The sequence below is a fragment of the Cyprinodon tularosa genome, unplaced genomic scaffold, assembly GCF_016077235.1.
Source record: "Cyprinodon tularosa strain WSP-4 unplaced genomic scaffold, ASM1607723v1 ctg55, whole genome shotgun sequence".
NCBI classification, from domain to species: Eukaryota; Metazoa; Chordata; class Actinopteri; order Cyprinodontiformes; family Cyprinodontidae; genus Cyprinodon; species Cyprinodon tularosa.
Window position 1 is genome coordinate 1,985,926 of NW_024039285.1, and position 20,479 is coordinate 2,006,404.

A 20,479-nucleotide genomic window follows, 5' to 3' on the forward strand; every position below is an offset into this window, starting at 1 on the left:
GAGCATCACAGACACAAAACATTTACTCAACAAGAGTGGTATTTTGGGAGCGGAGAGCTTTCATCTCAAAATAGCTGCAGCAGGGTTTAGATGATTGGATAAAATTGTGTCACACTGTCACATTAAAGGGAAACGCTTTGTTCAAAGAAATAGTCTGTCAGAGCAAAGAACATCACCAACCTGACAGTTGGAAATACTCATGTTGCAACGAATAAACAATTCAATTACACAGCTTAATGAAAAAAAAAATATACTGTAGTCAATGAGAAAGACAGGAAGGTGAAGAATATGTGGAACACATATAGCATACATCATTTTCCTTAAGATACAAAAGGATATGTAAGTTGTTAACAAGCATTCAAGATATCAGTGCAAGTACAATCACTATGGAGGAAAGAGTTGATTAGATCAAGTCACTGATTCTGAAGTGATTCATCATCTTAAGCATATGGCAACATTCTGGAGAAACAATTTTGAAAGAGGATGAAATCTTCAGCAGATCCTGGCTCAGTTTTGGCAGCTGAGAGCCAGCAGAGCTTTGAAAGACATTAGCTCTGCCCAGGAAAGAGTTTAATATAACTTACCTGCTTAGCTGAGATTAAGTTTACTTCTTTATCTTATTTAGCCACAAAATATCTAATGACAACTGGCTTGTTCAGACGGGTTAGATGAACATGTTTGTTTCTGTTGAATGTATCTCTTTTAACCCTTTAAAGCCTGATCCAAGAATAAAATAAAACAGAAAATTACTTTTTTTTTTTTTGGTTTGAATTCCTTATTTGCCCTTTTAACAAAATATGTAAAAAGAAAAAAAAACAGAAATACATTTTTGATATCAATAATGTATTACGATGCGATAAGTCAAGATTATTTTTTCTGTAGTCTTCTGCCCTCTGTTATCAGGTATATCTGATTGTGTACAATAGGATTTTGAGCAAATTTTTTACCATTAAATTATGCAAAAGGTGTCAGATGCAATACTTTTCAGAAACCGTATGTATCAAATATGATACATTTGGCATTACAGGGTTAAAAGCAATCCCTGCCTATAATAATAATCCACCAAACCTCCCCTGTATTTTGTAAAATTATAAGTAAAATATACATCATCAAACTTCATAAATAGTCATTAAACTGTATTAAATATGTGCTGAAATGTGCCTAATTTCATGAATATGATGCATATTAATCAGTTGTTTATTGCACTCTTTGGCAGTAGGAAGCTACCTGTCATTTTCTATGAGAAATCCTTGTTTAGGTTTGAACCTCGGTCTATTGAGGTAAGCAGCGAGAAAGTAGAGCCCTGATTGGATGACAGGCCCAATACATCACTTCCTGTGAGGCTAAACCTCTTAGGGGGTCTATGGAGCAGGGGTGGTTTCCTCAAGCTGACTGCTTGATGCTAATTGGCAATCATACTTAAGGACTTTTGACTGACAGCAAGGAGGTTTTCCTCATGAGTCAAGAGGGAAAAGTGATCATTTGGTCAGAACAGTCATCCTGTGCTGAAGTCCTGCTGTGGTTTCTAGAGTTTCTATTCCAGAGAGCTCAACAACTGCTATTTTCACCCGTTGTAGTAATGTGTTTTATGTGTTTCATCATTTGTTAAGGTAATACATGATGTTTTGATTTAAATAACAGCACTAAGCCTCCCCTGGTTCAGAGAGCTGCAGCTGGTCCATGTTGATATTAAAGTGGATAATTGTGAATAATCCAGCATTGTTCACTTTATGGGAATGATTTCGCTGCTATCTTTACAAATTTTAACCAAATGTGTTTCATCTGCAAGTTAGGGTCAGATGCTTCCATTGTGGACAGTAAAAGGTCAAATACTGATAAAAACTAGTTTTAGAACTGATAAAACATTAAGCCTACAGTTCTGTTTAAAAAGTGTCATCCCACCTACAGATTTCAACTGTTTTTGCATATATCACACTTATAATATTAGGCTTTTACTATCAGAGAAAGATAACCAGAGTAAATACAAAATGTTGTTTAACTGATTATTTAATTTATAAAGAAAATTAATCAACACAATGGCTCTGTGTTGGAAAATGAACGAGGATATTTATCCTTCAGTTTGTGACCTTTGTGTATCTAAAATACACGAGCATCCACCTCCTAATGGCAGCAGTTAAAACTAAACTAATAGAATGTTTTTGAGTGGCCATGAAATGATTCAGGGATGAATCTGTTGTTGAACTATAATTTATTTTACAGGTTATTAAAGCTTGAAAAACCTTCCTCAAACATCCTTCTAGTCATTTCAAATACCTTTTTTAAACAATCCCACGTAGATTTTGAATTTTTTGTATTTCTCTTTATTTGATCAGGGGCAATTAAAAAAATAAAGACACTGATCTAACAAAAGAAGAGATGTTATATGCCAGGTTATAGCAAAAATGCTAATTTCCACTTACAGTCCGTGGACAGGTTGATGTTATACTTACAAAAGATCGATTCTTTTTTTTCTGTACAGTAACAACTATAATCAGAAACTTAAAACTACACTTCATATTTCCTCCATTGTAAATTATCTTAAACTTCAAAGCCCCAAACAGAACAGAAAAAGAAATAAAGCAACTCCAACCCGTCGAATGAATGATTGCTGTTTCTGACAGCAATAGTGGTCAGATAGCAGTACAGAAAAATGCTGAAAACAGCCATTGAAATCTGCCACTTTAAATTGAAATTAACCAGATATGATGGCAGGTGTATACTGTAGATATTTTAAAGCATGTCTGTCTAATTTTGACCCATTCTATGACAATTTTGCTTCTCCTTTAGTAAATGTCATGTTTTTTCTGCAAGATTCTGCAATCCCCCCATTTCCAGAGAGCATAAGATTGAGTTTTGTAATATTGTTCTGCTCTGTCGAGCCTTTTCCTCTATAGCTACCATTTAATAGCGTTTCGCCCCCGGCTGTGATTACAGACAGTTTATGCTAACTTCTGCTAATTTGTGCAGGTGCTCAGCTGCTTGGCAAGCATTTCCCCCCCAGGCTGCATATCGAAACTAATCCAAATACAAAACCAAGCAATTGCTGCTCTGTAACCACACTTCCTGCTTACGGTGTCCAGGGGTCTCTTTTCATGCGTGCACAGCTAACAGCTGACCCACCTAGCACCCGCCTTCTTCTGTCTTTGGGAAAAACGCCAAGGTGTCCATATGTGGGGTTTAATTAAAGGAAGAGCAGGGTTTGAAGGAGATGTTCTGTTGCTTTTATTTCAAAACTTGCAGATGAATTATTGCCTCGGTTCCTACTTTTAATGAGGCATTAACATCACTGTCAAGCTATCACAAGGGAATACTAGCCGTTGTTAAGAGTGGAACACAGTGGACTTTTCTATCCTTTAGTTTGACCGAATGAGCTCACCTCCTTTCCTTTTTCCTGATGTCCCTCCGTACCCTCCTTACCAATTTCTGCTTATTCTTCTCTTTTTCTTTTATATTTCAAATTTGATATATTTCAGATTCATTAACCTCCAGTTTAAACCTCTGTTCTTGTTTTTCTTTTCTTCAAGCAGTTATTAAAATGTCCAAAATATCAACATTTAAGTGAGTTTTTAATGAACCACAAGCAGAAAAGGGAAAATGTAGTAGAAGATGGAATTTTATGGAGGTTTCTTGCCTCTTTTATCATCGAAAAACATACAACACACTCAAACTTCATCTACAAAAAGGAAACATACATCATAGCAGCTGTCTTTATAAATGCATGGCTCCATGATGTAGAACAAGAGAAAAAATGCAAGCCTGGTGTAATGAAGAATGAACAACAAGTGATGAACAACTAAATAAGTAAAATTTGAAGAAGATGCAGAGTTACAGAGGGCTGTATGAGACGAGGCAGGGATACGCTCTGCCAGCCTGGGAGCAGCCTCGCTGCAGGGCATAAAACACTGCAGAAGGTGACAGATTCTAAAAAAACCTGGAAATATAAAGATGATGAGATATGGGAGGAAAAGGAAAGGAGTAGAGAAGGAATCTCATAATGCGAGAGTCCACATTTGTGCAAATATGCAGCCTTGACTGTGAAGGATGTGGCCCTAAATTATGTATCTGCAATCATTTTATTCTAATTGTTTTGCACGAAGATGAACACAGAGCCTCAGGTGTCATCTCAAAGACATTTTTGACTGTGTGTTGTGCTTCGACGCAATGATATTCTCCAGCCAGGTTGCCTGGAGGAGGCTCAAAAAGCAGACGTGCTGCAGAGGAGCAGCAGCTGGACACAGAATGAAAAATTAATCTGTATTAATCAGAGACTGGACACACTGCAGGCCCTTCTATTTGCAGAAAAACAAAGCAGCAACAGATTAAATGTAGCTAAAAACCAAATGGTAAATCCTCTCCATTTGGATGATTACTGGACATTTTTTTTTTTTGTAGGATTTTTCAGATGTAGTTTTTTTGTAACTACATTTCTATACATGATAATAACTTTACAGTCCTGCCAGTCTTACAATGGTAAGGACGTTTATCTACATCCCCAAACATCTGAATAAACCCCTTATAATATATTAGGCTCTTGTACAAATCTAAAAAAACTATGTATAAAAGCGTGTTCATAACGGACTAATGCTGCTTTAACAGAAGCCCTTGTGCACCGTGAAGCATTAAGTCCTATTATTACATTTGAACGAATGCTATTCATAAGCTACTCAAGGTATCAGGGCCAAACAAACACTGTCTGGGAGTATTTTGTGTAGTATATATTTGAATTCTGTGCAGTCCTCCCCAAGCAGTGAAAGTCATTTTCTTGGCTTTTGTGACAATCCCCTAAGAATACAATTTTTTAAGGGTTGTGTCCATCTGCCATACCACTTTAGTAAATATAAGTACACTTTCACTAGAGGGGAGACATAATGCTCCCAACATCTTCAGAGAGAAGTTGTTCTTTCTTAAAAGTCTCAAAAATATAAATGTAGTGCTATCTATCTATCTATCTATCTATCTATCTATCTATCTATCTATCTATCTATCTATCTATCTATCTATCTATCTATCTATCTATCTATCTATCTATCTATCTATCTATCTATCTATCTATCTATCTATCTATCTATCTATCTATCTATCTATCTATCTATCTATCTATCTATCTATCTATCTATCTATCTATCTATCTATCTATCTATCTATCTATCTATCTATCTATCTATCTATCTATCTATCTATCTATCTATCTATCTATCTATCTATCTATCTATCTATCATCTGTCTGTCTGTACTCAGGACATGGGGTGGAGAATCACGTGGTAGATTTAGATTATTCTTCAGAAGGCAATCTTCCTAGTTGTTCTTTTACGTTGTTATAGATTATTATTTTTTGCATGGTTCCCAAGTGGAGGTTAATGTGTCTTTTTTCAAATAGTGAATCAGATTTATTTGACCTGTAGGTCCCGCTCTCCTGCTCAATCTGAACCGATCTGTTTTGATGAATGTCAAACTAAATGCAGGAAGCAGGATAGTTATTTTTCTGGCAATAGAGTTGTGCCTCGCTTGGACATTGCAGTATTACTGTCAGTAGGTACATGTGGAAATGAACCTTTAGCTTTTTTTATGCAGTGCATTCAGCATTGTTGTAAGTCATAAATATGAAATATGAATACTTGTTCTCATTTCTTTGATGCTTCTCTTCCCCACTGCGTTATGTACCATTTCACCTGCCATTGCACGGTAACTAGGCATTGTTCAGTCTAATAACTGCTCATTGTGTGTGTTTCATATTCTCTGGTAACAACACTTCTCAGAAATGACTAAAGCATTTTTGTGAAATGACTACTGCAGTAAGAGGAGCCTTTTTCGGTCACAGGAAGACATTAGCTCTGAATATTCAAACAGTATTGGTTCGGATTAATGATATTCTCTTTTTATAACTTATTTAAGTGCAATATCTGTTTTTACCAGTTATTCTATATTTTATAGAGATTCTGCAAGCTATTATTCTGTTTTTTTTTTTGAAAAAAAAAAACCATTTGTAAAGAAAGTGGAAAAGAATAAGATGTATACAATTTTCTGGTATAAAATTGTGTAAAAGTATTAAGTTATTAAAACTTTTTAGTTTTGAAAAATAAAAGCAACAAACAGTCCTACTCTTGATAAAATATCATAGCAAGCAATTCAGTTATAATTACGTCATATATATTATTTTTTGTTATTGTGATACATAAAGACTTTAACTAAAACTAAATAAATACCTGCCTTATTTATTAAACTGAATATTGATTTTTTTTTATAATTAGTGCTCCAGACACTACTTTAAGGAGTTCAAAATGCTTTTCTTAGTTGGTGAGCTAATTGTCAGCTGCTTAACAAATGCATGTGTTGTTCATTGATCATAGGGCACAATTTTTTTTATAATACTGTCTGTTTTTGTGATAATTTCAAAAAGCCATCAAGCCTCTTCCATATTCCTTTCAACCAGTTTTATTTCAGAAGAAAAGCATGATGCTGCCACCACCATTTCTCATTGAGGGTGGAATATTAAGGATGACATTTTTTATTCATTTTTACTTCTTCTGGGTTTAAATTACAGACATGCATTTGTATGTTTGGGGAATCATTAAATGGAAATCCATAAAAAACATTTTTATATTATTTTTTTTAAAAGCAACCTTCATAATTAATAATACATACACACTTATTTGTATTGAAATGTGTGGTTGCACACTGCTAAAATTATCTAGAAATAAGTAAAAATGTCTTAAATTTAGCCTTATTTACCCTTAATTTGAGTAAGTCAATAAGAGGATTTGCCAATCAATTACAAAGACAATTAGATAATATGCACTTGAAATAAAACAATGTAATTGTGTCATTATTTTAATTGTAAATTGTCTTGTTCCATTGGCAGTGTGTCACTTTTCTCCTAAATTCAAGAACAAAAATGCACTTATTTCAAGAAAGAAATACTTTAGATTAAAATTGTTTGCAGTGCAATGAGAAATTTGTAGGGTTATAAAAGTTTGCAGATGTGTTCCTGAACTGATATATCGGCTTGTAGAGTAAATCATTAATGCTTTATGTCACCAAATAATGCAACTTTAAACAGCAGATCATTTTTCCCCATAATCACCAATGTAATTCAATAAGTAAGCTGGTCTTGGTTGATTCACTTTTTGTTTACATGTTTTTGTTAGGGATAAAAAGTCATGCATCTTAACAACACAGTTCAGAGTAATCCAGCTCAACCGAATGGCATTAATATGAATTTAGGGATTGTATGATTATTCCTCCTTCATTTCAGCTTGCTCTGGATTGAATGCCGTACGACAGCGCTTCTGTGGAAGTAATAAAAAGAGAGAAAATGATGGAAAGAGTGCAGCGGTGAGGAAAAAGACATCCATCCATAAATCCAATAAAGTGATGACATTTAAAGTTATTAAATTCTGTAAACATTCCCCAGGTGGTCCCGTCACAATATCCTACCTCCTCTGTTTCTTCCTATTCCCTTCTTGCAGTTTTTGACTGATCCCCTTACACGCCTTAATCACCCAGATTATTATGACCATTTGTCCAGCGTAATTTCATAGTGTTGAAAAAGCTGATAATGGGAAAGAAAATTGTCATTATGTGTTTTTTTAATGATTTCTATCATCATCTATGCCAGGTAAAAAATATGAAATAGTGAACTCCCCCCAAAAAACAAGGACCCTTGTAATGCCAGCAATCAGATGCTCCATTTTCACTTTCAAGGATAAAATACAGAAGCATTTTCATTATGTTTATTGCAGTAGCATAATTAGAGACAGGAAGAGCTTATCTTTCTCCCAGCTCCGTTTGCTCACTGCCCCTCTTGCCGTCTCATTTACAATGCATCGGCATGAATTTGTGCCCATGAAACAGGGCTCTCTGGGTAACAATGTGTTTCATAGTGCAGGTTTTACCTAACACTGTGCATTATTATTAGCCTCTATCCCACACAGACCCAAAACGATGAACTCATCAACAACCTCTCAGTCTTTAATGCCTCTAATTTGGCGATGATTATAATATCATTATTTTTCTCTGCTGGAGATTGTTTGGAGATGAGATTAATTTTTACCATAATGTTTTCTAGAAGTTCCTCTGAAGGACTTGGTGCTTTTGAAGAAGTGGATTTCTCTCTATTTGGGGGGGTCGCATATATTTTTTATATATAAAATGGCTACTCAAGATTGAGGCTTATGTTAAAGAGCACCCAGCATTGTCAGTGAATTAAATTTTGTTTACAGTTAGGCTGTAGAGACTGTAAAACATGAGCACTAATTATACCAAAATTGTAAAAAAAAATGTAAACATCTTGCATTTCAGATCAAAATTTTGTCTGTCAATATGCTATATATAGAACTCCACTAGTGGAAAAGTTTCAGTTTCACCTGGTTAAATTTCGTAAAAAAATATTTTTTAAGGAACTTTTGGCTATCCAATGATTAAACGATTAATCAATAAAATATTTTACATATTAAACGATATACTTAAAAAAACACTTAAAAAAATGAATATATATATATATACATATATATATATATATATATATATATATATATATATATATATATATATATATATATATATGTATATGTATATATATATATGTATATGTATATATATATATGTATATGTATATATATATATATGTATATATATATATGTATATGTATATATATATATATATATGTATATATATATATGTATATATATATATATATATATATATATACATATATATATATATATATGTATATATATATATATATATATATTCATTTTTTTAAGTGCAGCCTTGAAAACAGTAATAAATAAATAAAGAATATTAATATAAACATATGACTGTATATTTACAGTTGTAACATACTTTTTTTTATTATATTATAATAAAAAAATTTATTTATATAATAAAAAATAAAAATTTATATATATATATATATATATATATATATATATATATATATATATATATATATATATATATATATATATATATATATATATATATATATATATATATATATATATATATATCAGCAGGTGAAACGTGGCAGCTACTCAGACATAGCAGCATTTAAGACATACTGGGATTAAGTCTAGTCATGACAACCTTTAAACACAAATTGTGATTATTGTCAAAATAATACTAAATATAGAATGCACAGAAACAACTATCTGTTGAGAATTGGTGACTTTTAACATGCATATAAATATATTCCACTGGTATGAATATTAGAGTTTATTTAAATGTTTTCAATTACATTGAATGTAAAACAGCAGGAAATGTCACATATGCGAAACAAATTAAAACAAACAAAAATGACAATGAAACTTCAAATAAAGAGCAAATGCAAGAGACCACAATGGCCAAATATTCTTAGGCTAATCAAATAAAGACACCTCTTCCCCAATAATTGTCATTGTCTTTGCGGTTAAAAAAATAAAAATAAAAAATAAATAAACAAACATTTTTCTATGTTAATCTTAAAAGATATGTTGTTTAATTACCAATGACATCTCCTGTTCCCTCGGTGACTTTCTAACCTGTTTTCCAGCATTTTTCACAAGTTTTCACAATTAGTAGGAAGATTGTTAATCAGACCTATAAGGGATGACTTGTTCCACAGCTTGTCAACTCTCTTTAACAACTACCCAACTAATGTGAATTGTTTTCCCTATTCGTTTGCAACAAAGGACTTAAGCTAATTTAATCATCTTCCATCAAAAAACCTGGTGCTATTGAAAGTCTGGGTAGTGTTTCCATATAAATTCGCTCGAGTAAATTCCCTTTCCTGGGGCTTTGGTGCCTCTAGATATGCAGTACTTTATAGGGTTTAGATGGGTGGTTTGTAGAAACAAAAATATAAATTTTTCTCAGACTGGCTCTTCATGTAAACCTAATTTAGTAGACTTTAACCATTTATACAGTAGATGTGTATAAATACACATGTTTTATTTTTTCAGAATTCTATGCTGCAAGAGAGATCACGAGTTTGTGATTCTTCATTGTCATTGAATGTACTGTCTAGAAATTCTAATTGATACAAATATACGCTTATATCGACATAGCTCTTAATAAATAACATTTTAAATATAAACCTTTTTTGTTTGTACTATAGATATCTGAGATTTACCTGGTTTTTATGATAAAATAAAATAACAGTGTAATTTAGTTTTTAGTGGTTATTTGAAATTAGTCTTACAGCTTAAAAGCGACTCTGGCCGAATACAGGCTGCTTAAAATTTAAATGTAAACATAAACTTTTTTAAGCTTAGGGATTTACTTATAGCTCGTCTACAGTGTAGGTAAAATAAGAATCAATTGTATTGTCTCATTACCGCCACCTGCTGGACTGAAGGTGTAATGCAGTTACTCTCAGGCTAATCATGTTTTTAATAGTAATGGGGAAGCATGTTGTTTAAATACCTGTTCCTAATATCCGGATAACACAAATCCTGGTTCTTTCAGTAAAAAGGTGCTAAATAAAACTGGTTTTACATAATTGAAATAATCCTATATTAAACATTTATTTTAGTTGCATATTATTAAACTTTAAATTAAAACAAATGTTGAATCTAAATAAAACCAAACTCTTTGGGGGGTATTCTTGTACTGTAGAGCTTTATAATATATCACAACTATGATCCTTTCACAATCCACATAATTTGCAACACAATTACCCCCCGAGGCTGTCCTTATAGTGCTAAACCTGCACAGCTGGTTAGGTCTTGTGGGTTTGTTGATGTTTAACCCTCAGGTGGCTTCTGTGAGCTAGGGCCAGGCATGCCAAGGGTCTTCCCGCTTTCAATCCCTCCATGGGTAATGAGCTATAATGGATAGGACTAGCAGCGTGATAGGAATACAGAGGGCCCCATCAAAGCCCCACTCTGCACATCCTCTGAAAAAGACTGCTCAGTAGGCATTCAGCTCCCTCATTTATTCATTAATCCAACCCTCAGCTGGTCAAAGACCCTTTAGACGGTTGTTATAAGGTGATGTTACTAATAGTAAAAGGTGTAGTGCTGTGGAGGCTTTGTTTTCCACAGCTAAATATCACAAAGCACTGAGTAAAGTTCACAGAGCTAAAATGATTATGTATACTGGAAAAGGGTCTTAATAAGGTTTTTAGAATAGAGCAACCTCAAGTTATTTTTTTTTACTGTAACTATCAACAGCTTGCAGATTGTAAACATTTACTCAATGCAAATATGATTATTTTAGTTTGACAAGTTCTACACATTGGATATAGCAAATATAGACCTAAACGATTCAGGGACATTGGTAAAATTCTTTACCTTTTAAAAAATAGTTCAGATTGCTTTATTTTTTTTCTAGGAAAAAAAAAATCTGTAAAATATTAAGAGCCAGTCAGTTGATCATTTTATAAGTTTAAAGTAACTAAAAAAATCCTTATGTTCATTTGATACAGCTGCATGTTTTATACACTACAGTGGATCATTGTTTAGTTTCCAGCTGTTGTCATTATTCAGACTTACCTTGGCAAATATGCTGCATTAATCCATTATATTAGCTGATCTGGCAGAAAAAAATAGGTTTTATCTTTCAACTTGGAATTAGCTGAAAAAATGCAAAGAACCAGCACCAAAGTTTGGCATTATTACTGCATGTTGACAGTGGCAAACCAATCCTTAGTATAAAAATATGACAGCCATAACACTGAACATATACAAAGTATTTATAAGTCTTTTCCGTGGTTCTATTTCTTTAAACCAGTAGAAAACATAATGCGAGTAAAATAGAGACAATTCTTCTTGTTTTCCAAACACTACTTAATAAAAAAGCAAATTCTACTGATTTACAACTGATTGATTCAAGTGTTTTCTTAAAAGACAAGATTAAAAAACCTGAAAAATCACCATAAATATCTACATTTGACAATCACTGATTAGCTTTAGTAGCTCTGTTGTATCATTTATCCCATGTATTGTGATATTTGTACAGTAATTGTTAAAGATGTTACATCCCCATGTACTCCAATGTACGTGGAATTCAGCACATTTGAAGTCGTCCAGATGATCATGTGCAATAAAAAATTGGTAGGCTTTGTTTGTAGCTAAGTTATTTTTCATAGAGACATTGCCTGCTTAAAACAGGTACACATTTACCAACTATTTCTTTTACAGATATAATTTTCAGATTTACGTCTACAACTGTTTTTCCAGCTATTATATACATTTTCATGTTTAATTAGTTTAAGAAGAGCTTCAATATGCTTATAGTCATGGTCTGTCTTGCTAACAGTTCCCTTCCATAATTTTATTTCGTTGTTTTTGGGTTTTTTTTTTGTCCTTCTTTACAAACTTACAGAGATGTGACATCTGTATACAGCAGGTGGGGGAACTATTGCTGTTAATAAACTCACACAATCTCTCCTAAAAAAATGCAATCCCTTCAGGGGTCCACTAGATTGCCATGGTGATAAGCTTTAATGCATTTCCCTGCAGTCATTTCTGTAAAAGGCCCTTACCTTCCATTTCACTCATTTTTTATTTTTTTGGCTCCCGTTTAACCTTTTTTCCCAATTCTACAGCGAGGTTTTCTATAATAAAAAAGAGAGGTTAAAGTGGTGAAGAAATAGCTTCACTTTCACCGTGGAAGTGGTTTTAAAATCACAGATTGTGACTCACATGAGTAAATGAAATATGGATCTAAAGTTTGATTTCGCTCACATTAGTTATAAATATGAATGTAAATGTAAAACATGACCTAAAAATGTAATTATTAAAGTGGGTGAATGAGTGAGCAAAGCAGAGGTTAGTCTCTGCCAGCTAACCATCTGCCAATCCATTTAGTTCAGAAAAAACAGGCCCTAAAAATCTAATTTTCCAGTTCCAGCAGGGTGGTCATCAGCATCCCTAACTGTTAAAGTATGGGTGGAAGCCAGCACTGACTTGGATTGCAAAATTAAGCTTCACAGCCAAACTTGCTCTTAAACATCTCATTTTAAAGAGACTGATCCAAATTACTTTTTTCTAGTATATGTACTGTTAAGATAGACTAAGAGAGACTTCGGTGTTTACATAAAGGTGAAAGTGGCACCATCTTACAGAAAAGGAACCCAAAGTTCTTTCTGGTTTTGGATAAGTCTGTATTTTCCACCCACCACCTTATCTTCTGCAGACATTTCTTCATCAAGGTCAGACAACAGGAGTGACTTCAATCCTAAGCAAACTGTCAAGTTCTGCAGGAGCATCCTTATAATAGCTTTTGATTCAGCTGTGTTAAGCCGAGCAAACCATGGAGATCTTTCTTTGGACACCTCAGACCTGAACCGTTCCCTTGCATTTTTTCATGTTAGTATATGGTCCTTGTCCTGCTGAAAGGGGAGCTTATACTTAAACATGCGGTGTTAGTTCTCCTCAGCATGTTTTATTTTCTATGTAAGTAAGAAAGTTTGGTTTCATCTGACCAGAGCTCCTACATTTAGTAATCAGCCTAATGATACTGATCGACTGAGATGATGCTCTGAAAGGTTTAACTCATCCACAATGTCGCGCTCACAAGCAGCCCAAATGATCCCCTATTATATTCAGCATTACATATTCACTTGTGAGCAACATGAGCATAATGGAAATATCAAACACAAGCTCTGTAAGTGAAGCACCTTGATTCAGTCGGGAGGATTACAACCTGTAATAGTCAGATCTCAAAATATAAAATACACACATGAAAAACCCCTTTTATCTCCTAATTTTATGGTGAAGTACACTATATTGCCAAAAGTATTTGCTCACCCATCCAAATTATTGGAATCAGGTGTTCCAATCACTTCCATGGCCACAGGTGTATAAATTCAAGCACCTAGGCATGCAGACTGTTTTTACAAACATTTGTGAAAGAATGGGTCGCTCTCAGGAGCTCAGTGAATTCCAGCGTGGAACTGTGATAGGATGCCACCTGTGCAACAAATCCAGTCGTGAAATTTCCTCGCTCCTAAATATTCCACAGTCAACTGTCAGCTGTATTATAAGAAAATGGAAGTGTTTGGGAACGACAGCAACTCAGCCACGAAGTGGTAGGCCACGTAAACTGACGGAGCGGGGTCAGCGGATGCTGAAGCGCATAGTGCGAAGAGGTCGCCAACTTTCTGCAGAGTCAATCACTACAGACCTCCAAACTTCATGTGGCCTTCAGATTAGCTCAAGAACAGTGCGCAGAGAGCTTCATGGAATGGGTTTCCATGGTCGAGCAGCTGCATCCAAGCCATACATCACCAAGTGCAATGCAAAGCGTCGGATGCGGTGGTGTAAAGCACGCCGCCACTGGACTCTAGAGCAGTGGAGACGCGTTCTCTGGAGTGACGAATCGCGCTTCTCCATCTGGCAATCTGATGGACGGGTCTGGGTTTGGCGGTTGCCAGGAGAACGGTACTTGTCTGACTGCATTGTGCCAAGTGTAAAGTTTGGTGGAGGGGGGATTATGGTGTGGGGTTGTTTTTCAGGAGCTGGGCTTGGCCCCTTAGTTCCAGTGAAAGGAACTCTGAATGCTTCAGCATACCAAGACATTTTGGACAATTCCATGCTCCCAACTTTGTGGGAACAGTTTGGAGCTGGCCCCTTCCTCTTCCAACATGACTGTGCACCAGTGCACAAAGCAAGGTCCATAAAGACATGGATGACAGAGTCTGGTGTGGATGAACTTGACTGGCCTGCACAGAGTCCTGACCTCAACCCGATAGAACACCTTTGGGATGAATTAGAGCGGAGACTGAGAGCCAGGCCTTCTCGTCCAACATCAGTGTGCGACCTCACAAATGCGCTTCTGGAAGAATGGTCAAAAATTCCCATAAACACACTCCTAAACCTTGTGGACAGCCTTCCCAGAAGAGTTGAAGCTGTTCTAGCTGCAAAGGGTGGACCGACGTCATATTGAACCCTATGGATTAGGAACGGGATGTCACTTAAGCTCATATGTGAGTCAAGGCAGGTGAGCAAATACTTTTGGCAATATAGTGTATGTACTGCGTGTTTGGAGTGTCATCTTTTAAAAATAGGGTGACTGAAATATTCCAGAATTACTGTATTTTCCGGAATATATTCTGCTACTTTTTTCCCACGCTTTGAACCATAAGAAGGTGCAGCTTTTCTGTGGATTTTTCCTAAGTCAAAAGTGGAAATCAGAGAATAAGGGGCTGATTTTAATTTAGCAGAAGAACATGCTAGTAACAGGCACGACTGAGAACAAATGTCCCAAATTCACACATTTTGTCATTTATTTGCCGCATCAAAGCTGCCGAACCAATGAGGAGATTGGGCTCAATTCCTGCAGAGCTGAAATAAAGTATTCTTCTTCGTCCCTACTCCAGGGTCTTTATGTAGAGCTCCCCCTACAGGTTTGGTGGGAGACAGTTCAGTAGATATCAGCGACTTATAGCCCGGTATGGTATGTACAGTTCCAGTTTGTTTTTCAAAATATTCAGCGGGCATGGCTTATAAAATATTGTAAGTAAGGGTCGATGAATTTAACTTTTTCTTAATTTAGCTATAATTTTCTTCCTCCTGAGATGTTTTGGGTGCACTTTAAAAGCTGTGCACGGAACTCAGATCTACATCTCACCTCACAGGCTGCTCTCCAGTCTCTTTCATTTACATAGTATAAATTTACATAGAGAAAAAATAAGAATTGTAAAACTTTTATTCCTCCTCCATGGCTGATATGGTCCATTAAACTAACTTACATTCTTGTTCCCAATCGAACCTAAAAAGCACTAAAGTGCCTTTTCACTGCACTGAGAATTAGAAATTAATATATGGATGCTGCCATAAAAAACAGTAAGCTCGATGTGTGACAGACTGAAGAAAATATAATCCTCTGTTTTTGGTGTAGTTGAAAGCTTGGCTTTATCATTATTATGTATTCAAGTTTTTATAATAAAGTAAAAAAGTTGTTTGTTTTTTTTGTTGGTAATTCAAAAATATACCATAAGAGAATTCATCATTTTACAAAAAAGCTAAAATGTGGCTAGAATTCCTTTAATTCGATTTTGATTTGCTTTAACTTGCCCTACAAAATGGAAAAACTGTGGCTAACATGTTAGATTGGGATCTTGTCTAATCTGATGGCAGTTTGCATTTAGTTGAAATTAAATCTTAGATAATATTTCTGTGGATCCTTTTGGCATCAAATCTTAATTTGCCTTTAAGGAAGAGATGACAATTTAGTTAAAGAGTCTTAAAACCCTTATCCTGGGAAAGATGTTCTTAGAACAAGTAAAATGATCGATTCATGCACGAAGGTCATCCTTTAATTAAGATTATAGTGTAAAAAGCTAGCTTTTAGAACAAGAAATGAACTCATTAAGAAATGATAAATTATCTAATACATCTAAATCTAATTCTTATTTGATATTGGAAAGAACAAAATCATTTGCAGTACAGCAGCTGCAAGACCTGGACTCTGTCCATTCAAGGTGCCGCTAATTTGGCTGATAAAAGTGGACTGGAGGTAGGGGATTTTTTTCTGTGTGGGGAGGGTATAGCTTTAAGCTTCTCTAATTGGATTAACCAAAAAGCATTTGAATTTTTAGTTTTTACACCAATAATATGATAGAGATGTGGAAGCGGTAAAAAAATTGAAGCTTTCTATGGACTCTATTTTATGAGGGAGGTAGTAATTAAATATGACTTTTTCTATAAATAAAATCTGAAAGAGTTGGTTCACACCTGAAATAACCTCTTTCATCACTTATGGGATTATATACAATTCATTATTTAAATAACTGACTCGGTACACAAAAAAAAAACTAAAAGTTGAAATAAACTTGGATACAATTTATGTTAAAAATAAGCAGATTTTTTTATGTGAACTGTTAGTAAGTTAAGTAAAAGATGAAGACAAAGTAGGACTGATTTAAACTTAAAGGAGAGAAACACATCCTCTTTATTTCACAAACACATTTTTAAAGATTGAGGTGCAGGTTGTGTATGTAACCTTTTTATGTTTTTGAGGTTTTTATGGCACTAGTGGCTCAATTTTTCAACAGTAGGCTGACAGGAAAGGGGGTATGAGAAGGAGACATGCAGCAAAGGACAACAGGTTGAATTCGAACCTGGGTTGCCTGCATTGAGGACAAAGGCCTGCGTACATGGGTCATGCTCGCAAAGTACTGCGCCCCCAATGCACACCCCAACCCTTTTCTTTCTGTGCTTCTTAATAATAAAAAAAGTATAACTAATTGCTGCAGTCAGTCACATTGTTACACAAATTAGAATTAAGTTTAACATAGTTTCAGTAATAATAGTTTAGATGTTATAGGGAACATCATTAATCAACAAATATTGTGAAGACCAAGCACTAAAAGATTCAATATGGCACCAACCTCAGTTTAATCAAATGAGAGAACATGGTATCAGGACCTCTTACCCTGATGCACCAGACATCTCTATCAGTTTTGCAGGAAAGATGCTGTCCATTACTCTGGCCTTTGTGGGAGAATGTCAAAACATAAACATTGTTAGAAAGCCAAACGATGTAGACAAACTGGAGAGAAAACCGCATGGAGCGGAGACCAACACTGAGATCTGTTTACATGCTATAAAACAGTATTTACATACAAATGACACTAAAGATCACCCTGAACAATCTCACATTGAAATACGGTGGGGAAAGGTTGGAAGCTCAGAGTTGATAGGAAAACTATTTGAACTAAATACCTGGCAATCTTGGAAGAAACCCCATAACTAGTGTTCACATTCTAGTATGACAATAAACACACAGCCTATTATGATTTAGATTGAAAGCATATTAATCTGTAAAAATGGCTGTTTATCAAGACCCACACCCAATCTGACTGAGTGCAACGCTTTATAGAACAGACAAAAGTTTCAGTCTCTAGATGTGGAGAGCAAGTTGAGACAGTCTGAAAGAATTTGCAGGTACAGTGAAAGATGGCTCTACAAAGCAATAGCCCCAGTTACATGTTAAAACACCATTAAATGACTTTTTTTTTACTCCATTTAAAGGATTGAAGTGGCACTGGCAGTAAAGTTAATCCTGCTGTTACTTCCAGCCTTGTGTTTGATGAATTGTGTTAATATAAACCTGTATTTTGGCTTTAGATGGTCTACCACACAATGACCACCTCTGTGCAGGGAACAAGCATCACATGCAATCAATGTGTTACAAATTTGGGGTTTTCTAGGTTTTCCAATACACATGAGTCACACTCACAATCAACCCTGCAAGGGTTGAATTGCTGCCTTTCTTTGGTTCCATGATTCTGGGTTGGACTTTGAAAGGCTCACATGGAAGGCTTTATCCACCATTTTATCAACAGTGTGGGCTTTGACAGATTTGTGCCTTTTTGCGTTCATGACGAAAATACTGAGGACATAGACTCACTGGAAGTGAATGCAGATGATGCAAATACTCATCAGACTTTGCTTTGTAAAACATTTTTAAAAGGATCCCAATAAAGCAGCGTTAGGTTGGGATTCAAATGTAACACAATACCTTCAACAAGGAAACATGTAAAATTATGTTTTTGTCAAGGAAACAGGTGTCCATCATAATTTTTCTGATCATTTTACACCAACAGCGTACCACTGATGGCATTGTTTCAAAAATAAAACTTGCGAAAACAGCTGTCTTGGTCTACGCATATCCTGCCATGCGGTCACTCAACCCACAGAGGAACTGATGTGTCTTGTGTCTGGGAAAATAAAGAAGTATGCATGAAGTCATATTTAATGACATCACTTCAGATGTGCAGGGAGTACAAAGGAGAGCACTTAGCTGCCCCTTTATCAGCATGCCCTGCCCAGCCTTTTAACCTCCCAATGGCCGCCCTGCCAGTCCTGAACTTCTAGAAATAGAACCAGTATTCCCCTAACTTCTTTGCCAGTCTGCCAATCTGATTTCATTGGCTAAGTTACTTTAGGGCCTGTGCATAGACAGTTTTGCATTCAATCAGCTGATATGTTCAAATTGGAGGACAGCGCATATACCTTGCTCTCCCTGCCAAAGACAGTCGTGACAATAACAATGAGGAAACACCTCAACACCTCACACCAGAACCAACAGGACAAAGAACACCCACACACTGGTTTGCTACACTAGAATTGGGAGGGGGGCAAGCACAACACACACATGTGATTTCCCCAACAAAACACACACTCAGACACTGGCTCCTCCCTTTGCAAACAGAAAGAGATGGGAGGTGCAACCACTGAGAGTAAGTGGACAGGGTTTAACAGTACATGCTTAGAGGGGGAGGGACAGATCCAGTTCATTTCCTCCACATAAGTATTGGAGGTACATCAGGATACGTTTATCCAGAGTGAGAATTAACCGGAGAAGGATAAAGGGCGTGCATCCCATTTCAGGGGCAACACAGGAAGTAGGGCATGCTCAGCGCTGGGGTGAGGAAGGGAGTGAGGGAGATAAAAAAAGGAGGAGAGGGAGAGCTTTGTGGTGCTGTTTTCTCCACCCCTCCCCTTAAAGGAGCAGCAAGGAGAGGAGAGAAACATAGTCAGTCAGAGGGAGAGAAGAGAACTACAAGTAAAGACGTGAGGAAGGAGGTCTGCATCAGCAGCGAAAAGGGGGGAAAAATGGAGCTCTGAAATCCCAGTTTTTCCTCATCTTTCTCTGGCTTTTCTTTTCTCTCTCCCTCCTCACGTCTGGTTAAGCCTGCCTATTTTTCCTCTCTCTGCGAGTGTTATGAGACTCTGACCATGCCTGGTGAGTGTTATCCAGCTCTTCACATGTCATGCCTTGTCATCTTCTGTGAGAGGAGTGTTTCATGTGAATGTGTGGCCAGGAAACAATGGGTTGGATGCAGACGGCTCGCTAAAAACCTGTTTCCGCTTCTCTGAATGTGTGTACCTGTGATGCTCCAGCTGTGCTGTACTCCTCTGTCACTAACACTGTCCTGACCACACACACATACACACACTTTTACAGACACATCCTTTAAAGGTTCAGGGGCTTTGCTATTACGTAACTGCTTATTTTGTATCCGTGCAACGAAATAAATATTGTGTCTGGTTTTATAGAAACAACTGATATGCGTTGTGTGTTTTTTAGTCTGTGTTATTTGCTTGTTTGTGAGTGTGGAACTTAAATGTGGGAACGTCACATGAAGCTGGTCTGTGTGACGGAGGGCAGCCAGCTAACACAAATCAGATGACTGGGCCACATTGTGAGGTCAGCTGCTGGTTCTGGCCAACAGTTTCAGTCCAAGTAGATTAGCTGTGAAAGGAGCAATGAGGGAACTCTATTGTTAATGACTTTTAATCATCATGCAGCGATCCATCTTGGGAAATATGTGTCTTCCCTTATGATAAAGTAATTCCCCTTTCTACGTTAGACGTGTTGTGTTATCTGCACATCTTTTGAATGGTCATTTCCTCTGGAAATGGCCTTCATTTCCTCAAACTTAACAAAGTATCATGGAGTTAATTGAAACTTAAATTGCATCAACTAATGTAATCTTTTACAACATATGGAGGAATATTTAACAGCATCTCTTATGATCGATTATTA

At 35.9% G+C, this 20,479-nt stretch overlaps 1 protein-coding gene across 9 annotated transcripts in view; it reads left to right on the top strand.

Annotated features, from left to right (window-relative positions):
- The window catches only part of LOC119796473 (disabled homolog 2-interacting protein-like), a 212,698-nt gene that overhangs the window by 117,510 nt on the left and 74,709 nt on the right, over nucleotides 1–20,479 (top strand). Inside the window, exon 1 of one of the 9 annotated variants that reach the window (XM_038305053.1) lies at nucleotides 19,197–19,675. The exons of the other annotated variants lie outside the window; for them this stretch is intronic. The gene's annotated coding sequence lies outside the window, so the exon portion shown is untranslated. Of the gene's footprint in view, nucleotides 1–19,196; nucleotides 19,676–20,479 lie in introns of those variants that run through there. 9 annotated transcript variants of the gene reach the window in all.